At 48.2% G+C, this 18,289-nt stretch overlaps 1 protein-coding gene across 1 annotated transcript in view; it reads left to right on the forward strand.

The window, feature by feature from the left end:
- The first annotated feature begins 2,227 nt into the window (after window positions 1–2,227).
- Window positions 2,228–18,289, forward strand: part of ITPRIP (inositol 1,4,5-trisphosphate receptor interacting protein) — a 37,487-nt gene continuing 21,425 nt past the window's right edge. Inside the window, exon 1 of the mRNA XM_075935521.2 lies at window positions 2,228–3,002. The gene's annotated coding sequence lies outside the window, so the exon portion shown is untranslated. The remainder of the gene's footprint in view (window positions 3,003–18,289) is intronic.

An 18,289-nucleotide genomic window follows, 5' to 3' on the forward strand; every position in this document is an offset into this window, starting at 1 on the left:
CACAGTTCTGGTGCACTACCATACATGGGTCATAAGCAAGGTAAGTCTGTTTCAGCAAAAACAAGGCATTTGGTAGCACCTTAAAGATTAACAACTTTACTAGGGTATTAGAGTATATGCTTTCATGAGTTACAACTCACTTCTACAGATGCTATCCCTATCCTGTCTTTGTAACAAACCCCATTGCCAGCTCTGTCCACACGTCTACCCTGGTGATCCTATCACAGGACCTTCCTAACCATATCAGCTATACCATCAAAGGCCCATTCACAGGCATGTCTACTAATGTAATATGTGCCAACAGTACCCCTCTTTCATGTACATAGGACAAACAGCACCATTTCTACCAAAATGGACACACATCAGACATTATGAATGGCAACATCCAAAATCCAGTGGGGAATAGGGATGTAAGCAACTGGTCAAGTGACTACCCGACTACTTGCTCCCCCTCCCTCCGCTGCCTCTGTATCAGAGGCAGCAAGGGGGTAGGGAGCAGGAGCCAGAAGGAGGGGAACAGGGAAAGCAGAGCCGTGGTGGTCCCGGAACCAGTGCAAGCCAGAACTGCTCAGTCCCGGCTCACACTGGTCCTAGGAGCAAACCCCACTGTGGCTTTGCACTTTAAATATAGTAAGAGCCCAGCAGCTCACACTACATTTAAAAAGCAGAGCTACAGCAGCGCTAACGAGCCCTCCCCCCCCCCATCGACTAATCAAGTAGTCAATGGAAATTCCATCGACTTCTGGATTAGCTAGTTAACCGGTATTTAACATCCCTAGTGGGGGAACACTTTAAGCTGCTGGGCACAGTTTCAGACTTGCAAGTTGCCGTTCTCAGACAGAAAAACTTCAAAAACAGACTGCAGAGAGAAACTGCTGAGCTGGAATTCATATGCAAATGACAGGTTGAACCAAGATCTAAGTAAACACTTGGGCTACGTCTAGATTGAATCCCTTTTTCGGAAAAGGGATGCAAATTAGATGTATTGCAATTGTTAATGAAGTGGGGATTTAAATCTCTCTCGCTTCATTAGCATAAAAATGGCTGCCACTTTTTTTCAGCACGGAGCTTTGCCGGAAAAAAGCGCCAGTCTAGATGCTGATCTTTCGGAAAATAAAGCCTTTTCCGAAAGATCCCTTATCCCTTATTTTAAGAGGGATAAAGGGATCTTTCGGAAAAGGCTTTAATTTCCGAAAGATCCGCGTCTAGACTGGCGCTTTTTTCCGGCAAAGCTCTGTGCCGAAAAAGCGGCAGCCATTTTTATGCTAATGAAGCAGGGGAGATTTAAATCCCCGCTTCATTAGCACTTGTGATAGGTCTAATTTGCATCCCTTTTCTGAAAAAGGGATTCAATCTAGACGTAGCCATGGATTGGTTCTCACCTTACAAAAGGGAATTTCCCACTCAGGCACTTTCACCTTCTCATCACTGTTGGAGATAAGCCACTTCCATTCTGATTTATTTAGCACTGATGTCACACTGCCATCTCTGTATCTTTTTCGCTTCAGCAGCTGAGGAAATGAGTTGTAGTTTGGGAAAACTTATGCTCAAATTCCTTAATTAATGTGTTAGTCCTGAAAGTGCCACAGCATTCCTTGTTGGAAGAGCTGAAAAAAGCAATTCTAGGCCCACTACTAAGCAGTTCTCCCAGGAAAGGGTAACAGCTGCTTTGCCAGTGTATTACCATAATTCAATGCAATTGTCATCATGTCCTGACAAGATGGCATTGCAGTGACCCCAAAGGGCTTTCAGCCCTGCTTTACCTGCCCTGCTGGCCTATCAGAATCAGAAATAAAGCAACCTTTGTCCTATTAAGCAGCTCCAGAGAATTACATTCTTGGTAGGGAGTCATGGTGATAGAGATGCAGCATGTTAGTCTGGTCTAGCTGAAAGGAAAGACAGGACTATGTAGCACTTTAAAGACTAACAAGATGGTTTATGAGGTGATGAGCTTATCTGAGGGAGTGGGTCTGGCCCACGAAAGCTCATCACTTCATAATGTCTTTAAAGTGCTCCATAGTTCTGTCTTGTGTTTCATTTTGGAGATGAGGCTCGTTTGTCATCGTTAATTGTCAATTAGATCTTTAATTGGCAAACGGCATTTTAATTGTGGCGGGCACACAGGGCTGGGAGCCAGCACGACCTTAAGTCTAATCAGTCCTGCCACTGATTTCCTTTATAAAACTGCGAGCAACTCACTTCAACTTTCCTGTCCCTCCTGTAAAATGAGGCTGAAACTATTTCTCTCCTAAGGCAGGCGTGTGGCGATCTGGTGTGCGCGCAGCCTTTCTCTCTCGGGGAGGGGGAGCGGAGCATTCACACGCTTGTTTTTTATGGTCAAAAGTTTGAATTTCGCTTTCAGTCCTCCCCTGGTCAGGCTGTTGTACGGGCCCCCGCACCCGAAAAGCAAGACAAAGGCAGCTTCGGGGAAGCCTCCTCCGTGCTGCACTAGCTGCAGGAGCCACTGCGGGGGAAGTTACCGAGAACTTTGCCCGTTCCCGGCGGGCGCAGAGACGGGGCGCCTAGCAGCGAGCTGCACCCCCGGGAGGGTGGCTGCGGGGCGCTCCGATCGCGCCTTGCGCAACGGGCCGCGTTTAAGGGCGACTTCGCTGCTGCCGGGAGACGCCAGCCGGCTTGCGCCGAATCCTGCTGCGGCTCGGGGCGCGCGTTTACACGGCTCCGGGCGGCCCCGCCGGAGCGGGCCTTGGCTGGCCAGGACGCGCAGGGGCGGGCTTGTGGGCCAGCCCCCTGGCTCTGCCCGTCCTCCTTAAGCAGGGCCCGAGAGGCGGAAAGTGGAGCCGGGTGTCTGGCTCTTGGAGGGGGGAAGTTTCGCCGAGTCACTTTTGACAGCCAGGAAATGAGCAAGAGCGGCGCCGCGGGGAGCTGAGCATGGTGCCCAGAAGAAAGGCAGGCAGCCCGGGCAGCGTCTGCCCCTTGCATCCCTGAAGCCCTCGCGGAGGCAGAGACGAGCTCCCCAAGCGCTCCCGGAGCGGCCAGGCGCAGTAAGTCCCGCGTCTGCCTCTCGGACCTCCGCTGCTTTCCTGGCACTATCCGCAGAGAGAGAAGGGGGGGGGGGGGGTCCTTGATCCTCCATCTTTGGGGGTGCAAAGTGAGTTGGTTTCCTTTTTCACGTGCATTCCGCCCTCCCCTGGGGAGCTCGCCATGCACTCGCCAGCAACAGCCCCGGCTCCCTGAGTTGCACCCCTTCGGGCCCGAATGGGTTACGCGTGTGTGTGGTCCCTGCAGACTAGGGGCTTTTTGAGCATGTGCTGTGCACAGAGCCAGGAAGGCGAACAACCCGCGTCTGCCTTAGTTGCCTTGCTCGAAAAAGTCTGTTCCCCTTCCAAGAGCCAAAGGACGACGGGTTTGAAGGGCTGTGTCCAAAAGAGGCGTTGAAAACCCGGCTTAGGAGCTACGGCACATCCCTGCCGTCCCAATCCATGTTCTCCTCTTTGCTAGCGATTTTGGTGTGTCCTCTGAAGTGAGCCAAACAGGCCATGCCATGATCCCTCGCATTGCAATTCATCACTCGCGCATCTGGGCGCTGCAGCCGGAGTTTTCAACACCAGCCTGCAGCTTGCATAGATTTTCCTTCCGCATCTGTGGGCATGCCTGCCTCGTGTCATTCTCTCTGAAAGTTAATTACCTCTGAGGTGGGGGACAGGGAATAATTTGATTCCAGGAACTGCACACCAATGGGGTTACTAGCATAGAAATAACAAACAGGACTATGTAGCACTTTAAAGACTAACAAGATGGTTTATTAGGTGATGAGCTTTCGTGGGCCAGACCCACTTCCTCAGATCAAATAGTGGAAGAAAATTGTCACAACCATATATACCAAAGGATACAATTAAAAAAAATGAACATGTGAAAAGGACAAATCACATTTCAGGACAGAAGAGGGATGGAGGTAAATGTCTGTGAGCTAATGATAATTGGGGAAGCTATCTTTGTAATGGGTAAGATAATTAATGTCTTTGTTTAACCCTAAGTGTAAGTTTATTAGGTGATGAGCTTTTCTGGGCCACACCCACATCCTCACCTAATAAACCATCTTGTTAGTCTTTAAAGTGCTACATAGTCCTGTTTTTTTGTTTCAGCTAGACCAGACTAACACGGCTACATCTCTATTACTGTTTTGGATAGAAATGAAACCAAAGGCCAAAAGCGACATCCGGGCAGGGTGCTTGGAAACTTTTTGAAGAGCCCATAAGAGAGGCTCAACTTAAACGTGGGCCTGAAATTAAAACAAGAAAAAGTAAAACCCAGAAAGTGCTGCTTGTGGCTAGCCAACAAAATAAATGACGCTGTGAGAGGCAAAAAGAAATGGTTTGTAAAGTGGAAGTTAAAACCTAGTGGGGAAAATGGAAAAGAGCATAAACTCTGGCAAATGAAGTGTAAAAATGTAATTAGGAAGGCCAAAAAAGAATTTGAGGAACAGCTAGCCAAAAACTCAAAAAGTAATAGCAAAAAAAAAGTACATCAGAAGCAGGAAGCCTGCTAAACAGCTAATCAGGATGCTACAGGAGCATTCAAGGAGGATGAGGCCATTGTAGAGAAATTAAATGAATTCTTTGCAACCCTCTTCACAGCTGAGGATGGGAGGGAGATTTCCAAACCAGAGCCATTCTTTTTAGGTGACACAGCTGAGGAACAGGCCCAGATTGAGGTGTCATTAGAGGAGATTTTGGAACAAGTTGATAAACAGGAACAAGTCACCGAGACCAGATGGCATTCACCAAGGAGTTTTGAAGGAACTCAAACGTGAAATTGCAGAACTACTGACTGTGGTCTGTAACTTATCATGTAAATCAGTTTCTGTGCCGAATGACAGTAGAATAGCGAATGTGACGCTAATTTTTAAAAAGGCCCTAGAGGTGATCCTGGCGATTTCTGGCTGGTAAGCCTGATTTCAGTACGGGGCAAAGTGGTTGGAACTATAGTTAATAACTAGGGATTAGAGATGTAAGAGGTCAGTTGGTTCACCTTGCCATTAATGGGTGAGACGTACCAGTTCCGGGAAACTGGTAGGGGCTGGAGCATCTTCCTGTTTGCTCCAGGCAGGGGGCTGCCCCAGTCCCACATGGCCTGCGGTGTCTGTGGTGGGCCGGCAGCAGCCCTTGCTGGACCCACTCCTGGGCAAGAGACTTTGCTGTGGGCTCTGCAGTATAAAGTTTATTTCAACCTTACATTTCAGAGCCTCCAGCATGCGTAACCACTCTGATTTTTAATGGTCACATGATTACATTGTTAAATGCATTTTTATATCCCTACTAGGTTTGTGTAAGGTTAACCGGTTAACTGATGGGGACTGGAGCAGCTCCTGGCCCACTGCATGACGGGGATACTCCAGCCCTGCAGGGCCCGCTGCAGACAGGGGCTACTCTGGTCATCTGGAGCAGCCCCTGTCTGCGGCAAGCCTGGGTGCATTGTAGGCAGGGGTCCACTCCAGGTTGGAGCAGTTCTCTTTTCTATCCCCCTTTTAATGGGTTAACCATCACATTTAACCAGTTAACTAATTAAATGGGATTTTACATCCCCAATTAAGAAAAGAATTATCAGCAGGACTCGACAAACTATGTAATCTACTTGCCCGTGGCGAGTAGATTACAACCCGGAAGAGCTGGGTTCAGGCGATCTGCGCATACGCAGATCACTGGACAGCGCGGCTGGCGAGCAGGGCTTGCCACGGTTCGGCGAGCCCTGATTATCAGACACGTAGATGACCATTAATTCGTTGGGGAAGAGTCAACATGGTTTTTGTAATTGAAAATCATGTCTGCTAGAATTCTCTGAGGGTGGAGGAGGGTCCATAAGCATATGGACAAGGGGAGTCCAGTGGATATAGTGTCCTTGGATTTCCAGAAAGCCTTTGACAAACTCTCTCGTCGAAGGCTTTTCAGAAAAGTAGGCTGCCATGGGATAAGGGGGAAGGTGCTCTCATGGATTGATAACTGGCTACAAAATAGGAAAGAAGGAGTATATATATAGATGTTCACATTTCAGAATGGAGAGACGTTACTACTGGTGTCCCTCGGGAGTCTGTACTAAGTTCAATCGTATTACAATATATTCATCAATAATTTGGAAAAAGGGATAAACAGTGAGGTGGCAAAATTTGCAGATGGTACAAAACTACTCAAGATAGTTAAGTCCCAAGTAAAAAGACTTAAAAAACAACAAATGGTCCTGCAGCACTTTAGAGACTAACAAAACACGTTGTAGATAGTATCATGAGCTTTCGTGGGCAGAACCCACTTCTCCAGATGAAGGGAGCAAGGGGTCCAGAGTTATCAAAAAAAAAAAGTAGATTGTGAAAAGCTACAAAAGGATCTCAAAACTAGCTGACTGGACCACAAAATGGCAGATTAATGTTGACAAATGCAAAGTAATGCACATTGGAAAACATAATCCCAACTACACATCTAAAATGATGGGGACTAAATTAGCCGTTACCATTCAAGCATGAAATCTTGGAGTCATTGTGGATAGTTCTCTGACTACATCCATCCGATGTGCAGCAGCAGCAGTCAAAAAAGCAAAGAGAATATTGGGAGTCATGAGGAAAGGGATAGACGAGACAGAAGATATATTGTTTCTATATGCACTCACATCTTGAATACTGTGCAAAACATTGGAATTGGGAAAGGTAAAGAAAAGGGCAAAAGATTGATTAGGAGGATGGAGTGGCTGCCATATGAGGAGAGATTAAAAAGGCTGGGACTTTTCAGTTTGGAAAAGAGATGTCTAAAGGGGGATATGATAGAGGTCAACAACAACCTTACTGGTGTGGAGAAAGTAAATCAAAGAAGTTAGTTACTCCTTCTCATAACACAAGAACTAGGGATCAATCACCATTTGAAATTTGTCTGCTGCCTATTAAAGAAGTATTTTTTTTCACATGATGCACAGTTAACATTCTCTAGCAAAGAGTTCCATAAGTTGTGAAGCCCAAGACAATAACAAGTTTAAAACAAAAAGCTAGATACATTCATGGAGGTTAGGTCCATCGATGGCTGTTAGCCAGGGTGGGCAGGGATGGTGTCCCTCGCCTCTATTTGTCAGAGGCTGGGAACACGCAACAGGAGATGAACCCTGTTCTGTTCATTCCCTCTGGGGCATCTGCCAGGCTGTGTCCAGACTCAGGGGTTTTTTCGAAAAAACTTCCCCTGCGTCCAGACTCAAGCCGCGTTCTTTCGAAATTAAATCGAAAGAATGCGGCTTTTCTTTCGACGGCAGTAAACCTCATTTCATGAGGAAGAACGCCTTCTTTCGAAAGTTCGTCTTTCGAAAGAAGGCGTTCTTGAATGTAAATAGGGCTTCTTCGAAAGAGAGCATCCAGACTCACTGGATGCTTTCTTTCGAAAAAGCAAGCCGCTTTTTCGAAAGTTACACGTGCAGTCTAGACGCGCTCTTTCGAAAGAGGCTCTTTCGAAAGTATCTTTCGAAAGAGCCTCTTTCGAAAGAAGCCTGCAGTCTAGACATAGCCCCAGTGGGCCACCATTGGAAGACAGGATACTGGACAAGAGGGACTTTTGGACTGACCCAATGTAGCCATTTTTGTGTTCTGAATAAGATGGGGGAGAAACACTAGCTTAGTTGAGAGGTTTTAAAAAGAGCACACCAGCTTCTGGAAAACATTTCTGTACTCTCAGCTACTCCATGGAGTACACTCTGGAGAAGGCATGCTGGTGTAGCTATAATGGCCAACCCCTTTCCCCCATGGAGATATAGTTTGTGCTGGCCAAAAAGTATCTTTGTCAGTACAGCTTATTCCCTGAGCAAAATAATCTATGCCAGCAAAAGCACTTTTATGACAGTATGACTGCTGTTCACACTAAGGACTTTCGCCACTGTAGAAACTTCTTTAAAATAAAAATCACATCCCCAACAGCAAAAGTTTCTAGTGTAGACCTAGCTTTGGGGACTTTTCTCCTTTTAGCCACAGGGCCCAATTCTACAAACGCAGTGTGTAAAGTGAAGCATGAATGTATGTACTCCCTTTGATATCGCCCGAGAGACTCGCAGTAGGGATGTAATAGTGTAGTTGATTAATACTATAGACTACATGCATTTCCCCCTCCCTGGCTCAGTCCCTACATACAAGATGGGAAGCGACTGTCTAGGAAGGAACATGGCAGAAAAGGATCTAGGGGTCATAGTGGACCACAAGTTGAATATGAGTCAACAGTGTGATGCTGTTGCAAAAAAAGCAAATATGATTCTAGGTTGTATCAACAGGTGTGTTGTAAGCAAAACTCGTGAAGTCATTCTGCTGCTCTACTCTGCACTAGTTAGGCCTCAGCTGGAGTACTGTGTCCAGTTCTGGGCACCACATTTCAAGAAAGATGTGGAGAAATTGGAAAGGGTACAGAGAAGAGCGACAAGAATGATTAAAGGTCTAGAGAACATGACCTATGAAGCCAGGCTTCATGAACTGGGCTTGTTTAGTTTGGAAAAAAGAAGATTAAGGGGGGACATGATAGCGGTTTTCAAATATCTAAAAGGGTGTCACAAGGAGGAAGGCGAAAATTTGTTCCTCTTGGTTTCTGAGGACAGGACAAGGAGTAATGGGCTTAAAGTGCAGCAGGGGAGGTTTAGATTGGACATTAGGAAAAAATTCCTAACTGTCAGGGTGGTCAAATATTGGAATAAATTGCCAAGGGAGGTGGTGGAATCTCCCTCTCTGGAGATATTTAAGAACAGGTTAGATAGACATCTGTCAGGGATGGTGTAGACGGAGCTTGGTCCTGCCTTGAGGGTGGGGGGCTGGACTCGATGACCTCTCGAGGTCCCTTCCAGTCCTATTATTCTATGAGTCCCGGCTTGCACCGGGTTGGGACCTACCCCGCTGCGGCTCTGCATTTAAAGTGTATTAGGAGTCAGGTGGGCAGGCAGTTCGGCTCAGTTCCAGCTCGTGCCAGGTCCAGGAGCTCAGATCCCACCCTGGATAGGGGCTGCAGTGTGGGGTGACGGGCAGCCGTTCTGCGAGGGGAGCTGGTTTTTAAACTGGCTCCCCTTGCGGACCAGCTCCTGCCTGGAACCCCATGCTGCTGCTTCTGATACAGAGGCAGCAGCGTGGAGTGGCAGGGGGCTCCTCAGGAGTTGGGAGAGCACTGGCTGCCAGCTTCCCCCCCAGGTACTACAGAATAGTACTGCATGAATATTCATGAGGTTAATTGACTATTCTGTTAACTGATATTTAACATCCCTCACTCACAGTGCATAAATTGACGCACTGTGTAAGCCTTTGCATGGTTCTGGTCACGGCATAGAAAGCTTTGTAATCTGCCCTTCTTCCACTGCTCCAAACGTGCCAGGGATCCTTAGCGCACAGATGTTGTCAGTAAAATAACCAGAGTGGGATGCATGTTATACAAGTTCATCTCTGACTTCAACATGACATGTGGCTGCTCTGGATTTTAATGCGAACACAGTCAAGCTGCGCCTATTGAACATGTTGATGAGGGAGGCATTTTTATACCAAGGTTACTGTTTCTCTTGTATGTATGTTTAACTCTTCCTAAAATACCCTGGCTCCAATTTGCACCTCACCAGTGCAGATCAGGTACAGCTGGACGTCACCAGTGATAAACAAGGCTCAGGACTCCAGTGCACTGGAATCTTCCACAGGTGTTGCTTCCCATGATAGTAATGGTGGATGTGCTAGTGGAAATCAGGCTCTGGTATTTACTGGCATTCTTACCTCTGTGCAATCTAGGGATGTCAGTGGTTAACTGGTAAGCGTTACCAGGGGATGGTTAGTGGTTAACCAGCAGGCTGGATCCCCCCCCCCTTCCCCATTTAAGCAATTAACCAGTTAAACCAGTAAGGTTTAACTGGTTAATTGAGTAAATGGGATTTTACATCTCTAGTGCCATCTGCATTGACTCAGAGGCATGTTAGACTGTGGTAAAAATGCTAGTGGATTCTCTCTACTAGTGCAATCAGAGTAGTGTAGACAGGAACTGTGTCTGTAGCATCTCCTTTGACCACTCTGTCATGACAGATACGGGCACTGATGTAATGAGAGCAGGAAGGTAAACACAGGGCTGCCAATGTATCAGCTGCAGCAGCCTAGCCACCACAGCTTGTGATCTTGTCACTGCTTTCATGTCAGATGCCAGTTCAGCATTGCATCGCTGCTGCTGTTACTATTGAAACACTGCCCTCTGGAAGGAAGTCTTTGATTTAAAAACGACTGGTCCAGATCAGTGTTCCCTCTAACTGTTTTCATCCATGTGCAGAATAATTATGTGCACCGAGGCATGTGTGGATGTGCACTACCAGTAAAAACACATCCTGCTCTAGGCACTCTACTAATCAGCTGGGCAATATTTGAATCTCTCCTGCATGGCTGCCCAAGTGCTCAACTTACAGGGAATATTGGTCCGGATTTTCCTTTATTTCCTTGCCATGGTCGAGAGAGTCTTCTCTTGCCACTTGAGAGCAGCTTCTCCGGTCTTTGAGAACAGGTCATGGATGCTTAAGGAATGGAAACCTAAATGACACCGTAACCCTGGGCTTTACAGCATGTTTAATTTTCAGAATGCTTCGCTAACCTTCACAATCATCCCAGATGGGAGATGAGCTCAATAACTATGTGCACTATGGACACGGAGAGAACTGAGGGTATGTCTACACTACCCCACTAGTTCGAACTAGCGGGGGTAATGTAGTCATCCGCACTTGCAAATGAAGCCCGGGATTTGAATTTCCCGGGCTTCATTTGCATGAAGCTGGCCGGCGCCATTTTTAAATGCCGGCAGTTCAAACCCCGTGCCGCGCGGCTACAAGCGGCACGGAGTAGCTAGTTCGGATTAGGCTTCCTAATCCGAACTAGCTGTACACCTCGCACGGGGTTCGAACTGCCGGCATTTAAAAATGGCGCCGGCCGGCTTCATGCAAATGAAGCCCAGGAAATTCAAATCCCGGGCTTCATTTGCAAGTGCGGATGACTACATTACCCCCGCTAGTTCGAACTAGCGGGGTAGTGTAGACATACCCTAAGTGTCTTGCCCAAGGTTAGAGAGTGAGTCAGTGTCAGCATTGGGATCAGCCAGTGGGGATTCCAGGCCCTTATTCTTGTGCTCTCACCACTAGATCACATTGATGTGCTTCAGTAAAAGTGTCCATAACGTTTGTAAACGGGGATTGAATTGTGGAGTGAGATAGGAGAATACCACCGATTTCTTCCCTCTTCCAAGGTGCGCTCACAAAACAAGCCCTTTAACAAAAATATTATAGGTAGAACTTCCACATGCAACTGTTTTTGGCCTTTCTTCCATGTTCCAAGCAGTAATGAAGGCATTAACAATTTAGCCTTTTAACCTGTCATCACCAGAGCTCAGAGTTAACAACCCCTTGTATAATGAACAAGGGCAGTCCGCATGTTCCTGAGCTACTGGTTCAGGCTGTCGGCGCACTCAGGCATACATCTGTGTGTTACATTTTTTTTATTCCTATTTTGAAGGCTTGCTTTCTTCACAACTATAGGGACTAGGACAGCTCTGGTAGCACTAATTCAATTGCTACAGAGGAAAAACAAAACACAGGAGACTTAAGCCCAGATCCTCAAAGATACTTAGGCAAGGTCTAGGCTACAAACCTATATTGGTATAACTCGATCGCTCAGGAGTGTGAAAAATCCGCACCCCTGAGCAACGTAGTTCTACTGACCTAAGCCCTATGTGAACAAGAGAGCTTCTCCCATTGACATCGCTACTGTCTCTTGGATAGCTGGATTAACTATACTGACAAGGGAAAATGTCCCTTCGGCACTGGAGTGTCTTTGCTTCAGCACTACAGCTGTACGTGGAGACAAGCCCTTAGGTGCCTAGAGGATCTGGGTGGACTGTAAGACCTAGAGGAGAGTTTTCAGTTCCCAAAGAAGTTAACAGCAGGTGGGGACCTTTAGCAGCTCTGAAAATCAGGACCCTAATTATGGTTTCAAATGGATGCTTAGATTCCAGAGCACAATACAGCAGTTGCCGTGAAATGGGGCCAGTTTGCGAAGCCTCTATTAGTAGTGCCTGTATGTCACCCCAAAAGGCCATCGCTCATGAGAGGAATATGCTGGGGGGGGTGAGGGGCTGGTTCAACAGGAAGGTGATCTCTGCAGATAGGTTACTAATACTTCCAATGATACGGCTGCCTGTCCTTTACGCCCTATTGTTCACGCCTGACTCAGCCGAGCATGCACTGCAGGATTTGCACTTGCATAATGGATAAGGACGGAGTAATAATTCAGGGCAAGTTGCCAGTACACAACTATACACCCCTTAAAATGGCTTATTTGGGGGGCAGCCTCTTGCCTTTATTATTCCTGCATTCTGCTCTCCTTGTGCCCCTTTACAATTGAACTGCTCTCCCTGCTTTGGGTTGCATCTTTCTGTGTCCACCGGAGATCAACAGATGCCCTCCTCCAGTCCCTAGGCACGAATATCTGTAGGCTGGCTGTTCTCCGGAGAGACCCTTTGACGTGTGCGTCCCTATTTGTCCAACAGGGCCTGTGTATCCATTGGCCTTTAGGAGGCTGCCGAAAAGCCATTTGCTTTGCTGAACCCTTTGTCTCGTGATTTTTTTGGGCAGGTTTGTGTTCGCAGCTCAGGGTCTGTTACAGCCCCCATGCCAGCGGCGCAGCTCACTTACTGTCGCGCCCGGAACTCTAAAATGTCTGCATCAAAAAATAAATCGCTCTCCCAGCTGGTGCTCTGTCTGCATGTGGCCCTATTCCTGGCTACCTGCCTCCCATCCTGTTTCCTTTGCGGGAGGAATGAGTGGGCAGAAAAAATGTGCTTACCCAGTGCAGCTGGCACCTCCTGGCGTTGGGCTGAACGGGGAACAGGCGTGCTTACGCCCAGCAGCAGCAACCCATCCACACCGCACCTCGGGGGCTCTCCCTCCCCCCAGCTCCCCAAACTGGAATCACCACCTTCCTGCACCACCCAGTAATTAAAAGCTCCGCTGGAAAGTCTGAGTTTGGCAGCAGTCTCCTAGCTGTGCTCTTCTAAGGGCCGCACGGAGAGCAGCGGCTGCTCCCCAAGTAAACCATTTAGGAGAGAGGGGATTGATGCACCTGCAGCTTGCTCCAAATAGTTTTTAAGAGGCCGGATGCTGACACGGTAGCGCTCTGTGCCTTTGACTCTCCAGCTCTCTCTGATAGTGCTGTGCACGGATGTAAGAGGTTAACCGGTTATCTGGTAAGCAGGCAGCTTATCGGCCTGCTTACTGATTAACCGACCTGGCAGGCTGGACCCTGCTTGGGGGCCGGATCAGCCCCCCGCTGCCTGAGGCTGTAGCAGAGACAGGGCTGAGGTTGTAACAGTTTCCCCCCCCCCCCCACCAACCAGGGGGCTCTGGAGGGGGAGCATCCCCTCCCCCAGCTGCAGTCTGTTGCGCTGCAGGCGGGGAAGGGGCTGCGCCCAGTTAAACCTAGTGATTAACATTTAAAACATTAATTAGCACCCCTAGTGCAAGGCCTCTCCAGCACCTTGCAGTGGTGACATCGTCTTTGCTGGACCGTTAGTCCCTCAGGCGTTGAAGGATCAATTCACCACATCTGACAGTTCCCAGGTGTCTGTTGGTTCCCAGCTGTGGCCCGCCAGCGCTTACAGATGTGGGCCCTGATTCCTGCCTCCCATGCACCTTCCGTTGCTGCTTACATCCGTGCAAGTCGGGTGTAAAGTGCCACCAGGCCAGAAACGCTGAGGGCAGCACGTTGCCCCTCGTGCGAGGGTGTGCAGGACCAAGACTCCGAGGCCTCTTGTGCGCCGCTTTCAAACCTGCTGGCTCGGCACGTGACCTGCAAATAGGCTTTTGGGACCAAAGAAGTAGGGGAGGTTTCCCAGCTCTACAAGTGTGTTGAGGCCCTTCTGTGGGAGGAGGTGGAGCAGGGGCAGGGAGAGGTGGAACTAGGGGGAAGGAGCGCCGTGGGGGCACGGCCTAGAGCAGTGTGTGAGGTCGAACGCCCCCCACCCCCAGCAAGATGAGAAGTCTGCACAGTGTTTGTTGCGCCTTTGCTTCCCTCTACCCCAGTGCCAGGCACAGAATGGAACGGCAGGACACCCTTCGAGTGACCCATTGTTAATAATGGACACGGCCAATCCCCTGTCTACTTAATTTCTCTGAAGCTTAACTTCCTAAGTCTCTGATGTCAAAAAAGTCCAACCCATGCATCACTCTCTTCCTCCCCGTAACAGATCAGGGTGGAACCTTCCTTAGGTTGTTGTTCAGTGTCCGTTCTGCTCCTCTTATCTTTGTTCTCTGCCTCCGCCCTTCTGTTTTTTCCTGCCACTTGCTGAATCCAAGCAATCTCCCCTGCTAAGCTTTTTCAGCTCAGTAAAAGCTCTTTAGGGCTTTTAGAGCCTTTGCTGAAACAATTAGTATATATTAGAAATGACACAATCATCCACATGCCCCCCCAACTGCTGTCTCTCTGGCTGCTAATTCCTCCCCACCCCCCCACCCCCCGTTAATAAGCATTAAACTTCTTTATAAGTGTGGAATAGTAATTGAGATGCAGCCGTGTTAGTCAGATCTTGCTGAAACAAAAGAAAGGACTATGCAGCACTTTTCATTTCAACCAACCTGGATGTAGTCTGAACGACCTTACGACATGTATCTTACTTCAAAGAGACTTTAACACCAGACTACGTAGGGAAACCTCAGAACTGTCATTCCTGCTTAAATTTGACACTTTACAAATGGGCCTTAACAAAGATGCTAATTACCTTACCCATTACAAAGATAGCTTCCCCAATTATCACCCCTAGTATCATTATCTCATAGATACTAGCCCTCCCCCTCCCTTCTCTTCTGTTCTAAATCTGATTTGTCAGTTTTATATGTGTTCACTTTTTTTCAATTGTATCCTTTGATATATATGGTCGTGCCAATTCTCTTCCAGAATTTGATCTGAGGAAGTGGGTCTGGCCCACGAAAGCTCATCACCTAATAAACCATCTTGTTCGTCTTTAAAGTGCTGCATAGTCCTGTCTTTTATAAGTGGGGGAGAGTCCATAAGAGTGGAGTCAGCTGAGGGATGTCCCTTGCTTGCGTGTGTGCTTGTGACTGCAACAAACCTGTGATCTGATTGGAGAGGCCAATCAAAGGAGCTAGGATTTTCACACTGCTGTGGACTTCCCTTCAAAGTTGATCCTAACTGGTCACAATACTGTAGGCCCAGGGCTCCGAAGATACTTCCTAACTTCCATTGAGTACTTCTGGGGGATCTAGCCCTAGGGAAACTAGGGATATAAAAAATCGTTTGAAGAGGTAACCGAATAACCGCTAAAAATCCTAATAGTTATGCGGTTCCACATGCTGGCTCCCTAGGAGTGAGGGCTGGCTCCCTAGGAGTGGGGCTATCAACCAGGAGCCAGTTTATAAGCCAGCCCTCGGCGCACACCAGCTGCCAGCCCCTCTTCTGGGGAGTCCGCTTAGCTGAAGGCTCTACAGTATAAGACTTATACGGCAGAGCCTGCAGTGCAGGGTGACAGCCGGCTGCAGGCCCCACTCCCAGGGAGCTGGCATGTAACTGTAACCGATAAGCTGATGCTTATCAGTGAACCGTTTAAACGGTTACACTTTTATATCCCTAATGGAACCTACACTGCACAACTCTGTTACAGCCTGTGCCCTGACTCATTTCCAGCTCCAGTAACTGCATTGTGCCCAACTAACTTCTCTCTTCAGTTCTCTTTCGTTACACAGAATTCCATGCCTGAGCTAGCTGTGTTTCTGGGGGGGGGCGGAAGAAGGGTGAAATGTCTCTACAGCACAGTGGTAATAATGTAGTGTGGAGCTTAATGAATATGTGCAAAGCACCGTGAGATCTTTTGCTCTGAAGTGCTGCAGGCAAAGTACTCCTCCCAGAGGTGATCTGGAAATCGCAAATGCCCTTCCAGAGAGACATACCAGAAGGGCTTTCACTTGGGGGCTATCACACTTGACAGGAAGTAAATCTTCTTTAAAATATTAACGAGCAATACTGTAGGTAAAACATTATAGATTGCTCTTTTTTTAAATGGAAATCTGGATACTTGGGTTGTGGGCTAAAATCCCCAGGGGATGGACTGAATCAGCAATGCCCACCTGGAAAAGTAATAACAAGATGATTTTATGTCAGACCTTAATTTGGAAATAGTCTTGGCTTGTGTGCGCGGAAAGGGGAGGTTGTTAATATTTGGCACTCAGTCTGGAATTCCTCTTGGCTGGCGGCGTGGCACCAGGTTGTCTTGTGTTTGTTTTTTGGATCCAGTCTTGCAAGAGGGGGTTCTTCCCCCACCGCCTGCCTTTGGTTGCAATGGCTGTTCTGGTGCCAGCAAAGCAGTTTTCCAAAAGCATTCCTGGGCATGCACCTCCCATCTGCCGAGATCAAAGTTGGGAGAGTTCCAGCTGTTGCTCTCCTGCCTGTAGACACTTCCTACGTCTAAACGGGCTCCCCGGTTTTTCATGAATACCCCTTTTGGAGGTCACTTGACTGGTTGAGCTGGCACATTACTCATACCAATGACATTTTTACCTGGGGCAGAGATGCTTTTTCAGTGCATGCCATGAGAACATTCTGTGCACTGTGTTGCCACATGCACAGCTTGGAAAACGTCCCCTGCTTGCTGGGGAGGAGAGCGCTTGCCTTAGTGAGAACAAGAGCCAAGTACACCTGTTTCTGCAGAACTTAAGCTCTTTTAAAATGCACTTTCTAGCCCATGTGGTGGTGATGATAAGAACATAAGAACGGTTGTACTGGGTAAGACCAAAGGTCCATCTAGCCCAGTAGCCTGTCTGCTGACAGTGGCCAGCACCAGGTGCCCCAGAGAGGGTGGACCAAAGACAGTGATCAAGCGATTTGTCTCCTGCCAGCCTTCTCCAACCTCTGACAAACAGAGGCCAGGGACACCATATCTATCCCCTGGCTAATAGCCTTTTATGGACCTAACCTCCATGAAATTATCTAGCTTCCCTTTAAAATCTGTTACAGTCCTAGCCTTCAGAGCCTCCTCTGGCAAGGAGTTCCACAGGTTGACTACACCCTGTGTAAAGAAGAACTTTCTTTTATTAGTTTTAAATCTGCTACTCATTAATTTCATTTGGTGTCCTCTAGTTCTTTTATTATGGGAACTAATAAATAACTTTTCTTTATCCGCCCTCTCCACACCACTCATGATTTTATAGACCTCTATCATATCCCCCCTCAGTCTCCTCTTTTCTAAACTGAAAAGTCCCAGTCGCTTTAACCTCTCCTCATACGGGACCCGTGCCAAACCCCTAATCATTGTAGTTGTCCTTTTCTGAACCCTTTCCAAGGCCAAAATATCTTTTTTGAGGTGAGGAGACCACATCTGTACGTGATCAGGGTGCAAAGCAGGGGTGTCGATGAGTAGTTGACCAGAGGATTAATGGACAAGCCTCGGTTTATCGGTAAATCTAATCGAGTACTTGCATTCTCCCCCTCCCACCATGTACCGGTTCTGTGGTGCCGCCTGCCCCCTTGCTCTTCCCCCTGTGCTACTGCTTCTATCGGGGAGGCTGCTGCGGGCCTTGGCTGCCCACAGGCAGAGGCTGCTTCACGGTAGTAGCTCTGGTTTGGGGGAGGGGGGTCCGCAGGGAGCTTGGGCCTGCAGTGGAAAGAGGCTTGTCCCTGGCAGCATCCCATGTCCGTAGAGGGTCCAAGCTCCCCATGGACAGAGGCTGCAGCACGCTCTGTCCGGGGATCTCAGACCCCCTGCAGACAGCTGTTTTTTAAGCTGACTCCCCTTGCAGATCGGCTCCTGCCTTGCATCCCGCGCTGCTGACAGAGACAGCAGTGGAGGGTGGCAGGGGACTGGAGGTTCCTTCACACGGAAACAGAGTGTCTGCAGTGAGCCCTACACTTTCAGCTAAGCTAGCTCTGTAATTAACAGCCTGCTTCCCTGCATTGCCCCAAGGAAGGGTAGTACAGCTGGTCAAAAATATTTGATACCTTGCTTCAGACAAGGCACCAAAAATTAAACCCTGTAGGACCAGACCAATGCTGACACCCACCGAGCAGTTGTTCAGTTGTGTAGTCCTGCCGAAGTCAGTGGGACAGTGGCTACTCCGCGGTGAGAAATGAGGTTTCACAGACTGGCTCAGTTGGGGTATGTCTACACTACCCCCTTAGTTCGAACTAGGGGGGTAATGTATGCATACCGAACTTGCTAATGAAGCCCGGGATTTGAATTTCCTAATCCGAACTATCTAGTCCGTGCCGACGGGGTTTGCACTAGCCGACTTTTAAAAATGGTGGCGCCGGCTTTATGCTAAT

This window comes from Pelodiscus sinensis, chromosome 8 (assembly GCF_052426305.1).
Source record: "Pelodiscus sinensis isolate ZL-2025 chromosome 8, ASM5242630v1, whole genome shotgun sequence".
NCBI lineage: Eukaryota > Metazoa > Chordata > Testudines > Trionychidae > Pelodiscus > Pelodiscus sinensis.